The sequence below is a fragment of the Dasypus novemcinctus genome, chromosome 3 (genome assembly GCF_030445035.2).
Source record: "Dasypus novemcinctus isolate mDasNov1 chromosome 3, mDasNov1.1.hap2, whole genome shotgun sequence".
In the NCBI taxonomy this organism is placed as follows: Eukaryota; Metazoa; Chordata; class Mammalia; order Cingulata; family Dasypodidae; genus Dasypus; species Dasypus novemcinctus.
Window position 1 is genome coordinate 30,155,406 of NC_080675.1, and position 17,219 is coordinate 30,172,624.

The 17,219-nt window shown below is 41.5% G+C and overlaps 1 protein-coding gene across 31 annotated transcripts in view; it reads right to left on the minus strand.

The window, feature by feature from the left end:
* Nucleotides 1–17,219, minus strand: part of NRXN3 (neurexin 3) — a 1,657,938-nt gene that overhangs the window by 1,410,761 nt on the left and 229,958 nt on the right. The window lies entirely within an intron of this gene.

The following is a 17,219-nucleotide window of genomic DNA, read 5'->3' on the forward strand; positions in this document are numbered from 1 at the left end:
TTAAATTACATTATGAAAAATATGAGGTCCCATTCAACCCCACCGCCCCCGCCCCCCACTCCCCCCACAGCAACACTCTCTCCCATCATCATGACACATCCATTGCACCTGGTAAGTTCATCTCTGAGCATCACTGCACCCCATAGTCAATGGTCCACATCATAGCCCAGACTCTCTCACGTTCCATCCAGTGGGCCCTGGGGGGATCTATGATGTCCCGTAATTGTCCGTGAAGCACTATCCAGGACAACTCCACGTCCCGAAAACGCCTCCACATCTCATCTCTTCCTCCCGTTCCCCATACCCAGCAGCCACCATGGCTACTGTTTCCACACCCATTCCACATTTTCTCTGTGGACATTGGATTGGTTGTGTCCATTGCACATCTATGTCAAGTGAGGGCTTAGATTCCATATGGGTACTGGATGCACTCCTCCCGCTTCCAGTTGTAGACACTCTAGGCTCCATGTTGTGGTGGTTGACCTTCTTCAACTCCATGTTAGCTGAGTGGAGTAAGTCCAATAAATCAAAGTGTAGGAGCTGAAGTCTGTTGAGGCTCTGGGCCTGGGTCAGACGTTGTTTTAACTCACAACTCATTGGCCAGACTTAGTCCATGGCCCTATTCAATAAGGGCACCAGGAAGTGCTGCCCTACTATGTCCCAAAGGAAAAGAGAGCTGGGTATTTGAGAACACACCATCGTCTACACACAGTTTGTTGCAAACATCTTCCATTTATATCTTACAACTGTCCTAGGAAGTGGGGACTGTAATTAGCCCCACTGTAGAAATAAGAAATTGAGACATAGTAGTTTATTTAAGATCACATCACTAACAATTAGAAAGTGTTATTCCCCAAATGGAAGTGGAATCACAGACATGGAGAATCTCAAAGTTAGAAAAGGACATTTAAGGTCCATGAAATCTACCCTCTCATCCAATGCTGTAAATCCCTTCTATAAATAAAGCACAGAAGCAAAAAGGAGGACATCCCTTGGGCAGAGCAACCTGGCAGCCACCCTGGGTGTCCTGCTTGGACAGAGGAGCCTCAGGGCACAGCACTAGGTGACTTTTATTTATATATACCTCTCCAATATAGAGGGCTCCCCCAATACCAGATGAGTTGCTCCAGGCCCATACCCTTCCAGGGACATCCCTGCATGGAAGAGATGTTTTCATTTGCAGAGTCCCACAGAATAGGCACTAACAATGTACAGAATCACAACAGTGCAAGGCTTTACACAAATTTTGTCCCAAATCATCACAATAATCTTGTGAGCAGGCATTATTATCCATATTTTACTGATCAAGACCCTGACATTAGAGATTTAATTTACTTTCCAAGATGATACAGCTATTAAGGAGCAGAGCAAAGATTACAAAGCAAATGGCTCTGACCTTGGGCCTATGCTCCAAGTAAGGGAGAGTTCAGCTTCACCAGAATGCTTTCACTATTCTGTATTCTGGTGCAACTACTCAAAATATTAATCTCCCAAAAATGCCTTAATGACAAGTTAATTTAAATCGCTGTTAATCAAAATGCTTACTGTTATGAAGTCATGTCCTAAGATGGGGTAAGTACCTCCAGTTGGTCCAGGGGTTCTTCACCTTTTTTATCACATGGACCCTTTTTAAGTCAACAATATTGTGTATTATTTAATAAATATATCATACCCACACCAATACATCCCAACAAGAACAATGCTTTTATGAATTTCAATTCAAGCTCATGGACCTCTTGTTAAGAACCCCTGAATTAGTCATGTACCTACAGTAGCACTTACAGACTGGGAAAAAGAAGCTGAAACTAATATTGATTGAATTGTCCTCCATAGACCAAGCACTGTGCTAGATTTTTCATATAATATTTCATTTAATTGCCACAATTTCCTCATGAAACAGATGATTGTATTATCCCCATTTACAGATTAGGAAATCTAGACTTGACAAAATGAAATGAATTGTCCAAGAGCACTCAGCTAGCGATATAAGCTTCTCCCACCAAGCTACCTTTCCTAGGGGCAAGGAAACTGCTAACAAAAAGTACCCATGGCAGGAGGCTTTCTTTCCCCTTCTAAGGCTACCATAATATCCCTCCAGCCTTTGTCCAGTGGAGTTCTACTCATCTCAGTAAATTACACCTCCTTATCCTTACTGGGAGACTGCCCAGAGTTTCATGTCTGTCAGCTAAGGTTTCTCTTCATCAGCTGAAGCCTCAAGACTTTCTCTTGATTCTAATCCAATGCTCCCACTTAGCCCTTCTGACATTAGCTGTTCCCACCCACATATCTCCATATGCTGGTACCCACCGTCACCATCTGTAGGACCCAAAGATGTTCTGGGTTCCTCAACTGTGAATCAGAACCCTGGCTCAGAAGTGGAGGAACTTAGGGTCAATGGAAAACTCAGTCCATTTAGTCATTACTTCCCATTCTTCATGTCATTGAGCCACTTTGGCATACTGCTGAGACTATAGCAGCATTGATGGTAAAGGTGAGAACAAGGAGATGTGGGACTTGGGGATGTTGCTAGTCCTGAAGAGAAAATACTGTCTGAAGAAGCCATGAGAAAGGTCATCACTTGAGAAGTTTCCAGTAAAGACATCACACTGGTCTCCAGGGTAACCTTAATTTCTTTAGGGATCCCTGGTTCTCCATTCTCTTTCCATCCATGTGTTTGATAGCCTAAGTTAATCAGTATAACCTATTTTCTGGACACAGGACTGCTCCAGGAATGATTAGATGACTTCATTGAGACAATTATAGAAAAGGCTAAAATAATCCTTTTCTGATTATTTTGGAGAAAAACTTTCAGAGTGAGGTCTGGAGCCATGGATCTATCTTGACATCATGAGGTGTGAAGGGAAAAGAACCAAGCTGAAATATGAGAACATGACGCCTGGCAACACCACTTGAGATGGAAGTCTACCTTCTCAACAATCTCCAGCCATCTGTGTGTCATTTTATAACTACTGCTTTTCTGCCTCCTGACTAGAAATGGCCCTGGGAAGAAGTCAAGAAGCAAGCCACCTCATCTTGAATGCCTCCTGCCTCCAAAGGCTCTACACTTTCCCATGGAAGGTGCCAAATGTTTGAATGCTAAATTCATATCAAGATGTTAGAAACTTTTGTGCCGTCATAGGAATAACTAAATTACATAAAGGAGAGAGAATAATGCTTAATTCAAAGGAAGAACAAAGGGTCATTTAGGGAGATGTTAAGTCCACAATCAGTAGAGATGCTCACACATATATGTGCCCTGCTCCCTGACCACATCTCTCCCTCCCTCTCTGCCCACCCCCCTTAACTATCTGGTGTTTTAGTTTCCTCACCTGTAAAATGGGGGTAATAGTCACATAGTGTCATGTGACAACACATTGACTCAAGTATGTAAAGCATGTGGAACGGTACCTGGCATATGGCAAACACAATCTGTTCTCATTAATCTTATGATGGACATTATCATTCGATGTCTATTATCCCTATCCCCTTGGCAGCAGACAATATGTCTCAGTTTTCTTTGCATCCATAGCAATCAGCACAGTGCCTAGAACAAGACATGTTTATTAAATGATTGGCCCCTAGCAGAGACTCTATAAAGAGGACTCACACATGCACTGAAGGTGGGCAGAGGAGGGGAGCTGAACCACCTAAAATTCCATGATACTACAAATGGATCTCAAACAGGGAATTTCAAACCCTGAAGTGGGACATTTTGGGAGAGATTTGGAAATGAGTCATCCATCCTCACTTTCATAGTTTCTATTAATAGATGGGGAGCAAACCAATTGAGCAGGAAAGCTGCCTAGAAGCAGCTATCAACCTGAGATAGAATCTCTGTCTCACTCTGCGGAAAGCTCCATCTTCAACCTAACTTAGAATTTTGGCTCCAAGTGTTTCTTCATTGCTCCAACATGCAGAGGGAGACCCACAAGGAATTCCCTCTCCTTCCTGCTTGAGAAGTGTCACAGTCATGAAAATTTTCTGAGCAGATGCTTCTCTTATAGGTCACTAAAGCGAATTCCACAGAGGCACCTATGGAGTAGCCTTGTGCTCCAGTCCCAAGGCTGCCACTAAAACGGCATGCATTTATGCACTGCCAGCTAGGTGTTTGTTTTCAGAGGGAGAGAACCTGAACAAAGCCACTGTAAAGGAAAATTTGTTACAGGGGACATGAGGGGAGGAAGGTAGTTCTGTTGGAGAAGGAGATTCACCTATGAAGAAAGAAAGCATTTTCATGTGCTAAATTTCTCTTGCATATGGACTCACTAGTCCCATGCAGTGTTAACCATTTCTTCTATTATCTTCTTGTTCTGACATATGCTCCAGAGATCAGAATAGTAAACTGGTAATTCAATTGTGCAAGTAAATCTCCTTTCCTCCCTGCCAAGCTGTTAGGCAGGCACTTCTAGCATTGCACAGGCTTGGATCAGGTTTCCCAGAGGCTGGTGACAGCAGGATGGTGGCATGAGACTTCAGAGAAGCAGGGGAGGGGATGGCAGCTCCCTCAGGATGTTTTTTAAGGCCTGGGGTGGTCTTTATTCTGGAACAAGCAGCTTACTTGATGCATATTTATTAACTACTCCCATGCAATAGGTATAGAATGACCTCAGATACATAGTAGGAGGCAAAAGGACCTAATTCTTTCCCATAAATGTCCCTAGGCATACCAGCCCAGGCTTATCTCATAGACAGTAGAGGGTTGGGAACTCAGAGCCCAAATGTTTTGCTAAACTTCACCTGTCTCATGATCTTATTCCTCATTAGTTCAACAACCCTTGTATCCAGTACTTCTCACATGCCATGCACAGCGAGGCAGCAACTGTCACCATCCAGTGAGGGATGATGCAGCATTAGAACACTGGCAGTGATCGGGCTAGTGTGGGTTTAAGCGGGATTTGGAAATAAAATCAATAGGACTTTGTGATGGATGGGATGGGTAAAGGAAGCCAGGATAGACTGAGAGGCAGAAAGAAAAAGAGAGGCAAACACATGGCATCAAGGATTATACCCAAGTGACTGGGTGTGGTGTGGCGTCACTCTGCGAGGAAAGCTTGCAGGATGATTTCCATGTGGGACTCTGAGTCTCCTAGGCTGCTCAAAGCAGATACCATGAAATTGGTTGGCTGTAAACAATGGGAATTTATTAGCTTACAGTTTGAGGCTGAGAAAAATGTCCAAATCAAGGCATCATCAAGGTGATGCTTTCTACCCAAAGACAAGTTGCTAGAAATCCTCGGATCCTCTGCCACATGGCAAGGCACATGGAGGCACCTGCTGTTCTCTCCCTTCTCTTCCGGGTTTTGTTGCTTTCAGCTTCTTGCCTCTTTCTCTCTCTCTCCCCTCCCCCCCCCCCCCCCCATCCTGAATGAGGTGGGTCACACCTTAACCGAAGTAGTCTCATCAAAAGATCCTACTTAAAATGCATCCACACCCACAGGAATGGATTCAATTTAAGAATATGCTTTTCTGGGGTATACACAGCTTCAAACCCCCAGTTGATGTTCTGGACTCCCACTGTCCCTTCAAATCCTGGCTGTAATTCTAAAAACCATCAAGTCATTTCTGCAGCCCTTTTCACCTGCTCACTCCAATTCAGCTCAAATATAGGGAGAAATGGCCTTCCAAAGCATAACCCCAGGTTTCTAGGCTAAAATAACAAAGCTTGACTGTAAAATAATTCTGAGGAAGAAAGAGGGGGGAAATGCCATTGGGGCTTACTAACAGTCAGTCACTCTACTGGACGCTGTTGTTTGACCCTCATGTAGCTGGGAGGATTTTCTAACCCACCCCATTTTGCAGATGAGAAGGCTCAGTAAAGTATGAAGCCAGGCCCCAAACTCATATCTCCTGGTTCCTCCTGGCACAGTCTTCTTTCCCACTATACACGCTGCCTGTCTGAAGGGGAAAACACATGGGCCCTGCATTTTGATGGCCAGAAAACTGGGCTTCCTACTCAGGACCTCAGCATATGCCCTGAGAAGCAGCAGCTCCTTGAGTAAGTCTAGGCATTGATTGGCAGAAGGTCAGTGAAATGACAAATGTGGAATCCCCTTTGGATAGTTCAACAGGCTTTCTATCCCTGAGATCCTCTCTTTGTCTACTCATAGCTTGCCTCATCCCAGAGCAGCTGTTGACTTTCAAGACCCAAGTTATACTGCTGGGACTGGCCGGGGGCCAACATCAGTGGACAGTCAGAGGGCAGGGTTCGTACAGACTCGGACCAGAGACAAGGAATAATCTTAGGAGTATCTAGGGAAGAGCCACCACCCATTTTCACTATAAGATCCCACCATACTGGGTATACTGATTTCTGCTTCATTTTTCAAAGACCCTCTAGGGTCCAGGAGGGAGCTATCAGGTTACAACAACATGGTTTCAAGGGCCAGAAGGCACTGGTGAGAAGAACTAGCTGGCCAAAGCAAAGAGTTACAGGGGTTACCTGGCATCTTGACTCTCTCGAGCCAAACCCCCAGCCTGGCTGCCACCACTGTTTATGCCATGAGTGTTTCTGCCTCTCCTTTCCTTGCTAAATCCTCTATTAGGGGAGCTTTGTGGATTCCCAAGCATCCATCCCCCTTTCTCCCACCCTGATTTTCCCCTGGGGAATGTGCTTCTCTATTAGTCTCACTGTCTCCCTCCACCACTCTAGGGGAGGGTGCTGAATGGCTTGCTCTTCCCTGAGCCACGTAAGCCCAGGAACTATGCGGGGACCTGGAACATCTGCAGTCATCTTGCTGCTGAGAGCGGAGGGCCAAGAGGGCAGAGGGTAGATGCTGGGGATAAAGCCAGCACAGCAGAAGACAAGACCTGACAGACTGAGAAAAATCCAGACCTTAGTGTCATTGTTTGCTCTCAGTTACATGAGCCAATCAGTTCCCCTGATTGTTTAGGCCAGTTTCATTTGGGCTTTTCATTACCTGTTCATCCTTCAAGGCCCACTCTAATTTCCACTCCTCCATGGGACTTCCCTCACTGAACTTCCCAGCCCTTAGGAACCTCTCCCTCTTCTGAAGTCTTCCCATCTCTAACTACCACTCACCCTACCCAAAACATGCACTGTCTTACAAAAGTCTTTTCAGAAATTCCTACAGCATGCAGGGCAGCTGGGACAAGCCCATACTTTGAAGTAGACAGGCACATGCTTCAATCATGCTTCATTCACTCACTCGTTGTGTAAGCTTAGGTATAAAATGGGGGCCTCAGTTTCCTCCTTTGTGCAGGGGCATTTGTCTCCTTCCCCTGCCAGTGTGGGCAGGAGAAGCAAAAACGACAATGTAGGTAACAGAACAAGCCATGTGGATAGCAGAGAGCACTTCTTGGAGATAAGGGACTTTGACTCCTAAATTTGCCAAAACCTCTCTGCAGCACACGTGGTGTTGAAGGGAAGGTTTTTGTGTGGGCTGAGTGTATGCATCCTGCCCCCAGTTTCAGGTCAGAATTAGGGACTGTTAGCTGAGCGGGGCCAACCCAGCACTCAAAGCATCTGTCCACAACCAGCCTGGCTCCCAGCCAGACTCCTGGCCCTCACAGTTGCAGGAATTCATCAGCATACCCGGAACCCCCTCCCCTTCCCCAGCACCCACTCTAAAGGCAATTCAAGCTCCAGGCAGCCTGTATAGTTTTTGTGTAAATGGCAGCCAGTGACAAACACTCTGAGCAGAGGAGGAAGTGATCGGCAGTAATAGAATATTTTAGTAGCTTAGAAAATAATAGAATATTTTATTAAGCAGGATGAGAAGAGAGACCACACTATTCCTGATTCAGTTTCAAGTAGGGGAGACAAAGTAAACAAAGTACCCCCGGCTGTGAAAGAGCAGCCGGGCCTAAGGAATGAAGGACAACCAAAGTACCAGCTTTATCACCTCCTAAAGGCAAAATGTTCAACCAACCCTTCCTGTATTCAATCACCTGTGCTGCCCTTTGCTAGTTTTATCTCATTAAGACTCAGACATCAGGCAGAGTCTGAAAATCTATCTACCTTGCTCCACATTTAGAGCTCCTAGTATGAGGTTGGTGGAAGAGGAGGTTGGGGTAAATACTTATATTAAAATCACCCAGTTACCCTTATGTTTCCATTATCTGTAGGTCATGTCATTGCAGAGCCACAGAAAATCAAGATTTGTCTGAAACCTTTTTCTTTTGCCATTTTTATCTCTAATGATACTAATTTGTATTCAGTTCTGCCTTGTAAGCTGCCTGAATCCTTCTGGAACCAGTCAGTTAATTAATTCTAGAGAGAGATAGGTAATAGATAGAAGAGAGATTAGATAGATAGATAGATAGATAGATAGATAGATAGATAGATAGATAGATAGATAGATAGAATAGATACGACAGATACTATAGGTAGATAGGCTATGGGTTTATGTGCCCCTGTCTAATTTCACTTCAAGAGATTATTCTACTATTCAACAAGACTCATCTCTTCATCACTCACCCACCAATCAGCATTAGGCTCCCTTAACACTCCATCTTGTCATTCTAAGCATACCAATCTGAGCTCATGCAAAAAGTATGCATTTGGGTACTAATATCCAATAAACATACATTTACTGAGTGTGGACTCTGATCCAAGTACTGAATTGAATGAGGCACAATCCCTGGTCTCAAGCCAATCACCACCAACCTAAGAATCATCTCCAGGGTTATGTTACAATCTCTATCAAATTCCAAAGCAGTAAAACATTTACTTTTCCCACTATAATTTAATATTCCTTCACTCCCATCCCTTGCCTGGACACTTCCATGCCCCCAGGTGCCTCTGGAAATTGGGAGGCTGCAGACAACATCTGGTGCACCAGGGGAATGTGTTTGTTTCAGCCCAGCTCAAAATAGTATCTGACAAGCCTGAATCACCCAAGTTCTGAAAAACTCACAAGAAATAACCTAAGAAATCTATAGCTGCCTCCTCCAATTTCACTCCCTGTCTGGCTGCTTATTGACTTCTGCAGCTTGTATTGACAACGTGCAACCCTGCTTCTGTCTGCCTGCTCCCATGCAGCGGTTACTAAAAAAAAAAAAACAAAAACAAAAACGGGAGAATGGGGAACATCACAGCTATAACTCATGCCAAAGACCCTGCCAGGCACCAGCCTGAAGGAAAAACAGGAGATTTATCAGGGGGTAAAATGTCCGAGTCCCCTTCCCTCCTTTTGTTTATCCCCTCAGCTCTCCCCCCACCCGGAGCCACGTCATTCATTTGGCTGCTCCAAACCTCCGCCCCCCATTTAAGATCCCCAAAACCACTTTTGCACCAAGAGAATATGTCCAATGTCAGGAGAATGGGGTATACCCCACCCCCACCTCAGCTCACATATCCTTTCTTAAAAGGTGAGCTGAAAGACTTACCTGCGACGCTCGAGTTAATTTCACTGCAGAAATGGAAGTTCAAGGTGCATATCTCTGGGAAAGCACAACCTCAGGGGCAGAAACAGCGAAGAGAGGGACCACGACATTCCCTAAGCCCTCCAGTCCTGTGTCTCTCTCCCGGAGCAATTGATAATCTCACTAACACCTACCACAGTGTGCAGGAAGCTGCCTTCCTAACACCGCCCTCAGTGTTCGTGATTTTGCAACTCTCTCACCCTTCAAATCTTAGTGCAGCGCTGGCAATTAGAAACCTGCACACATCTGGGGCCTGGGCCAGGGTGTTTTGTGCATACCTTGGGAGCTTTGGCCAGCAAAGAGGACTCTCGGCAGCTTCATCCCTTCTCAGGGGATTTATTTGAATCTGCAGATTGTGTCATCCCAAACCTATCTCCTTTCTCAGTGTGAATCACTGACTCAGGAAGTCACATGGACCCGATTCCCAGTATGTGAGCTCTGTTCTGGGAAAGATGAGGGGTATCTACTCTCTATTAGCCACAACGTTTTAAATAACTACCTTGATGAGAATACCTCACTAGAGAGGACATTTTGAAGCTGGGTTGCGATTGCAGTGAGCAGAAAGAGAAGTCAGGGCAAATGTCAGCATCCTTTCCAGGGCAAACAGTCCCCGGGGGTCCCTTCTTCCTTCTGGCTGGTTCAGACTTTCAAGGCAGCAAATGTTTGGAATACCCTGGGATAAATACAGGGCCTTGAAATTCCCTTATTTCAGAACTATACCACAGCAGTCTAAATCCCTGACCCAATCCTAGGGCTAGCTCAACCACCTAAGGATATTTTGGACTGAACCTGTCATTTCTTTGATCCTATCTTAGACAAGAAGTGGAAATTAGAGAGCGGGATGCTTGATGCTAACAAGTAAAGGCTCGGGTATCAGCCAAACCTCTCATAGGGAAGGACTATTGTTTGTGTGTGTGTGTGTGTGTGTTTTAAATTAATTCATATTATAGTGCTAATAATGATATTACTAAAGTAGCACCTAACTTTTACTATGCTGCAAATACTCTTCATGGGTTATCTTATTCAATATCCCAAATATATTATGAGAAATGCATGATCAGCATTCATCCCATTTTAGAGATGAGAATACCTGGTGTTAGAGAGACTCAGCAACCTGCCCAAGGTCACCTGGTTAGGGTGGTTTCAGGATTGGAATCCAGACCCATCTGACTTCAGAACAAGAAACCCCATAACTGCTCTGTTCTACCATGTTAAGCAGACACTCAGAGTAAACCCGTAGGTCATTTGTACCTTTCAGTTTTGATATTGGTGAGCATTTATATGTGACTTACCTTCAGTTTACTTCTCTCCTATTGTAAAAGGGTTTGTTAAGAATCATAACCATAAGTTCAAGATCTCAGAAGAAACAACCAAATTTCTTAAATGAACAAGTTGCTTTTAAGCACTTCAGTAGCACCTGATGGTTTATAATTCATGTACACAAATGTAAACTTCCTAAGAAATATTATATATTTAATAAAAAGGCCCATCAAGCCACTTACTCAATCATTTTGCTCATTACTGAATACTCTTGAAAGTGATTTTTCCCTAAGTAAGCACTTTTTCTGTCTTTTCACCAGTTCAGACTTTTCTTCCTGTCAAATGAAAAAGGTCTGTTTGTAGACCTTTTCTTCATAGATGTCAGCTTGTATATACCCACAACATCCTGGAGGCAAATAGAAAGCATCACTTTTCTCATCTTATCGGTATTCAGAGGAACATGCATAGATCCTAAGCAGGTCAGTGGTGCACAGCACACAATGTGCAATGGATAATAAACCCCACTGTTCAGAAAAGCTCATCACCAATTCAGTGCTTCATCACTCACCACGTGCAGTGAGACTGGAACACCTTTTAAAGGATGTAATCCAACAGATGTAGTATCAAATCCAGTCTTTGCAATTTACTACTCTGAGCTGCTCAAACCTTTAAAAGTTAACAAATCTAATTGTTTATAAATTAGTGAATGTGCTCCTCTGTCATTCATTTCCTTTTGGACTGAGCTGATTAGTTCAGATGGTTAGATTAAGGAGTTATATGTGAGCTGTAGATTTACTCCTCACATAGGTCAGTTAGTGTCACATAGTTACAAAGTGGTCCATTGCCAGAGGCTGGATAATTGTGTAAGCAAAGGGACATAATGTCTGCCTTTCATCACAAGAGTCCAGGGGAAGGTGCATAGGACACTGGGTGATGGTGAGGATAAATCCAAATAATCCATCATCCATAATTAGAAAACAGCCCAATGTACAAGCCCTGTGTGGTGATCATTAACAATGTTCAAAAACACAGTGGAGAGACTATTTCCACTTTGGAGATAGAGACTAACAGTTAAATACTAAATCCACGATTTAGAAAACCATGAGGTTTAATTAAATACTGCCTGGAGGAATCAAGCACAGTCCAGGGAACACATAGGAGCTCAATTAAAGCCTTCAAGATACTTTACCAGTTGACTGGAATCCAAAACCCTTGAGGAAGCTTAGGTCCACACGTTTTGGTAGTGCCTTTACCCATGTCCATAATCCCATGAAACAAAGTAAATGCTTGGGGTGAACTGACTGACGGCTAGGTAAGGTTCTATAAAAGATCCCCATAAAGTGCAAGAAGGGAAAACTGTTGTCCATGGTGGCAGGGGATCAGGAGGTGGAGGAAGGTAATTCCTAGAAATATCACCAGTCAAAACACTATCAGATAGGAAGCTGATATGGCTCAACTGATAAGAGTGTCCGCCTACCATATAGGAGGTCCAGAGTTCAAACCCAGGTCCTCCTGGTTGTCACGCGCAAGGAGTGCCATGCCACGCAGTGGAGCCCCACACAAGGAGTGCGCCCTGCAAGGAGAGCTGCCCTGCACAAAAAAAAGCGCAGTCCACCCAGGAATGGCACCACATGCACAGAGAAATGATGCAGCAAAATAACACACCAAAAAGAGACACAGATTCCTGGTGCTGTCAAGAATGCAAGTGTACACAGAAGACCAAACAGCGAATGGAGAAAAGAGAGCAGACAATGGGGGCGGGGGTAAGAGAAATAAATAAAATAAATCTTTAAAACAAACAAACAAAAAAAAACACTATCAGATAAAGAATGACAACTCAAACTTTCTTAGGAGGTCACTGAAATTTTCAGACTAATCTTTTCTGCCTTTTACCTAATGTATGAGGAATAGAATGGGTGGAGCAAATAGTACTTCTTGGCTCCAAGGTCAACTCATAATAGGAGAATGCAGTATATTTTTTCTATATCTGAGAGAAATTTCTTTTAAAAGGGGAAGAAAATGCCTCTTTCACATAGCTGCATCATCCCCTTTCAACATTCCTAGTAGAATAAAGTGAAATATGTTGTAGTTATTTTATGAAAAGGCTCAAAATTGAGGGAAAAGGAAAAGAAAAAAAAATCCAAAACAACAAATTATTTATTTTATTTTCTGTTCCTTATATCTTAAAAGTAAATAACAATGAATGCAGTAAAAAGGTCCCTGAAAATTTCTCCTAGCTATAGCTGATTTTAGTTTTCCTCTGGAACTATTAGCATCTTGAAAGAAAAGACTGTTTTCTGCTTTGCATTTTTCCAGAGATCTTATTCTATCCCACAAACAGGGCAACTCAATGGCTAGAGATAACAGTGACACAAGGCAACTGAAGGCCGTGATGGTACTGCAAATTTTCCAAGGATCCAGCCATTCTGGGGATGGCTATTGTGGGTAGCAAATAAAAACTATTGTCAAAAGTAGCCAATCCATGTGATAAGAGTAGACAACTGCCATAGGCAGTTATTAGCACAGGTTCAGGAGGCAACAGTTAAAAGTTGACTGTGATAGGGTACAGGAGAGTAGTTAGAGGCTGGAATCAAAATAAGTGAAAACAGAAGAAAGGTCCAAGGCCATCAGAAGTAGTAATGGAAAACTCTCATGCACTGAGCCTTTAAGGAGTGTCCAGTGCCCTGGCCATCTCCCTAGGAGCCATAATCTTTGTCTCTGAAATTCACCTATAATTAACCATCAAATGATGCTTCAATTACTACACATTTATAAAGTGCTTTGGTGTTTTCAAAACAAGTTCACAGACTTGCATTTTAGGAAGAATGGAGTAAACATGCTTTTTCCCATTCCTTCCATTACATGCAACTAAACACCAAGGACATTATATATAAAACAAACATAAGACTGAAAGGTGGTAGAATGACTAGGGTAGTTGGAACCTAGAGAATGACACAGCAGTGAGTTCTATGAGTCTATTATTGTTTTGCCTCAAGTCCAGACTGTGTGCTGGCAAAGCTAGTGACACAACAAAGCCCCATCAAAAGTTTGCTATCTCTACTCAAAGGACCAGGAAAGGTGCAACCTACAAAAAACAAGAAAAATTTTAGAATATAACTGCTCTACTCTAGCTAGACACCACAGAAAACAGTGTGGTCCACCCCTACTCAGACCAGCAAAGGCCAAGAGGGAGCCTAAATCTCCACCCTCACCAGGCCATAATGAAGTTTCCCACCTTGCCCATCAGTGTGTTATCAGAGAAGACCAAGAAGGGAGACAAGACTTTAATAAATGCCATGCAGTAATAAAAAACCTCTAACCCCACAGTATAAATGGAAACCACTTGGAGAGCCTGGATTTTTAATCCCATCTGTCAGTAACAAGTTACCATACCCCCTCCCTTCTGGTTTTATATCAGAGGTGGCCTAATGGAGATCCAAAATTTTTATCACCATCCAGTGATAATGAAGCAATGTCCACACCACCACCCGTATTTCATTGGACACCAGGTGGAGAGTAGTAATAAGGCATTCCATAAGTAGAGATATCAGTGGAGTCCTAGTAGAGAGCCATCACTCCAAACCCCACCCTGCAGTGATAAGGAGCTGGATGTCAATAGAGACTGAGTAAGGCACCTGGAATTTTATTTGGACCTGACAATGAGGAGGTAGTTCTCCACCCCTGTCCTTACTAAGTCAGTATAGACAAAGCCTGGTAAAATGAAAGGTTGAAATAAGATCCATAATTTTATAACGTAATATCCAAAATGTCCAGATACAACTGGAAATCACTGATCATACCAAGAACCAAGATGATTTCAAACTGAATGAAAAGAGACAATTAATAGATGCCAACAGGGAAATGACAGACATGCTAGATTCATTTGACCAAGATCCTAATGTGGCCATGACAAAAATGTTTCAACAAGCAATTACAAACACACTTGAATCAAATGAAAAAATTATAAAGTTTTGAAAAAGAATGAGAAGATATAAAAACAAGAGTAAAACGGACATTTTAGAACTGAAAAATAGAACAACCAAAATGAAAAGCCAAATGGATGGGCAAATAGAAGAATGAGGGGAGACAGAGGGAAAAACCAGTGAACCAGAAGATAGAACAATAAAAATTACCCAACAGAAACAACAGAAAGAAAAGAAACTAAAAGAAATGAACAGAGCAACAAACGAGACTATAATAAATGGTGCAACATTTGTGTCACCAGAGTCCCAGAAGGAGTGGAGAAAGAAGGAAAGTCCAAAAAACTACTCAAAGAAATACTAATTGAAAACTTCCCAAATTTGGCAGGAGACATTAAACCTATAGATGCAAGAAGATAAGTGAACTGAAAACAAGATAAATTGAAAGAAACCCATACCAAGAAATACCATAGCAAAACTCCCAAAGCTAAAGACAAAAACAAAACAAAACAAAACAAATTTGAAATCCTCCAGAAAAAGAATAACATCTTGCCTATAATGAAAAATAATTTGAATTACAGTGGATTTTTATTCAGAAACCATGGAGGCCAAAAGGACATTATACATGTTTTTCAAACGCTTAAGGAAAAGAACTATATAACGAGAATTTTATATCCAGCAAAAATATCCTTTAGGAATTAAGGGGGATATCAAGACATACTCCAATGAAAAAAAACAATGTATTTCCAGCTGACATACCCTGCTAATGTAAGTTCTCTAAACACAAAGGAAAGGATAAAAGAAGGAGTCTTGGAACACTAGGAAGGAATAAAAACAGTATGGTAAGCACAAATACCAATAAATAAAATAGACTTTTCTTCCTCTCTTGAGATTTCTAAAGTATGCCTGATGATTGAAACAAAATTTATAATGCTGTCTGATATGGTTCTAAATTTGTGTAGACAAAATGTTTAAGAAAGTTACATCAAAAATGGGAGAGAGTAAAGGAATATAAAGGGAGATAAGGTTTTCACACTTCATTAAAACTGGTAAAATGATGACACAAGTCAATTTTGATAAGATATAGCATATATACACTATACATATAGATATATACAGATACATACACATGTATACATTTATATATCATATACATACAAAGTGTATTATCTAGGACAAACACTAACAAGCTATACCAGGAAATACACTCAATAGTTAAATCAAAATGCAAAATATAAAAATGTTTAAGTACTCAGAGGAAGGCAAGAGAAAAAAAAAAAACGAAGAACAGAGTACAGAAAAAAAACACAAAAACAATAGAGTTTAGCACTAACATATCAATAATTACATTAAGGAAAATGGTCTTAATACCTCAATTAAAAGACACAGTGGAATAAAAACATGACCCTATGCTCTATTCTGTCTATAAGAAACTCAATTCTAATATACTGATATAGACAGGATAAAGTAAAATAATGGAAAAATATATATCATGCAAATAATCAAAAGAAAGCAGGAGTGAGTATATTAGCTACAAATAAATTAGATAAAAGAACAAAAAATTACCAGATACAGAGGACTATTATAAAATCATAAAAGGTCAATCCACCAAAAAGCCATGAGAATCCTAAATATAACTGCAACAATCACAGAGATGCCAAATATGTGAAGTAAAAACTGTTAATATTGAAAGGAAAACTAGACAAATCCACAATTATAGTTGGACACTTCACATCCCTCTCTCAAATATTTGATAGAACAAGAAGGCAGAAAATCAGGAAGTATATAAAAGAAGGAATAACACCATCAACCAACAGGCTCTAACTGGCATTTACAGAACACTCCAGCCAACAGCAGACGAATACACATTCTTTTCAAGGATCCATGAGACATATACCAAGATAGAGTACATGCTGGGAGATAAAACAAATATCAACAAATTTAAAATAATTGAAATTATACATCATGCTAACCACAGTAAAATTAAACTACAAATCTATAGTAGAAAGATGACAGGAAGTTCCCCAAATACTCATAAACTAAACAAGATACTTCTAAATAACCCATGAATCAAACAGGAAGTTTTAAGGAAGTCAAACTGAAGGAAAACAAAAATACAACGTATCAAAATATGTGAGACCCAGAAATGCAGTGCTGAGAGGGAAATTTACAGCACTAAATGCATATATTTGAAAAAGTTAAATCAATAACCTAAACTCACACCTCAAGAACCTAGAAAATGAAGACCAAATGAATTCAAAGCAAGCAGACAAAAGGAAAGAACACAGATAAAAGCAACAACAAATGAAAATGAAAACAGAAAAACAACAGAGAAATTCAATGAAACAAAGGACTGGGTCCTTGAAGAGATCAATAAAATTGCCAAAACTCTAGCAAGGCTGACAGAAAATAAAAGAGAAGACAGGAATTATTAGTATCAGTAATAAAACATGGCTTGTCACTACAGACCCTGTAGATATCAAAAAGGATAATATGGGAACACTACAAACTACACTCAGAAATTTGACAATTTAAATGAAATGGACCAATTCTTTGATAAACACTATCTACCACAACTCACTCAATATAGAAGAGACCATTTGAATAGTCATTTAAATGTTAAGTAAATTGAACCCATAATTAAATACTCCCCCA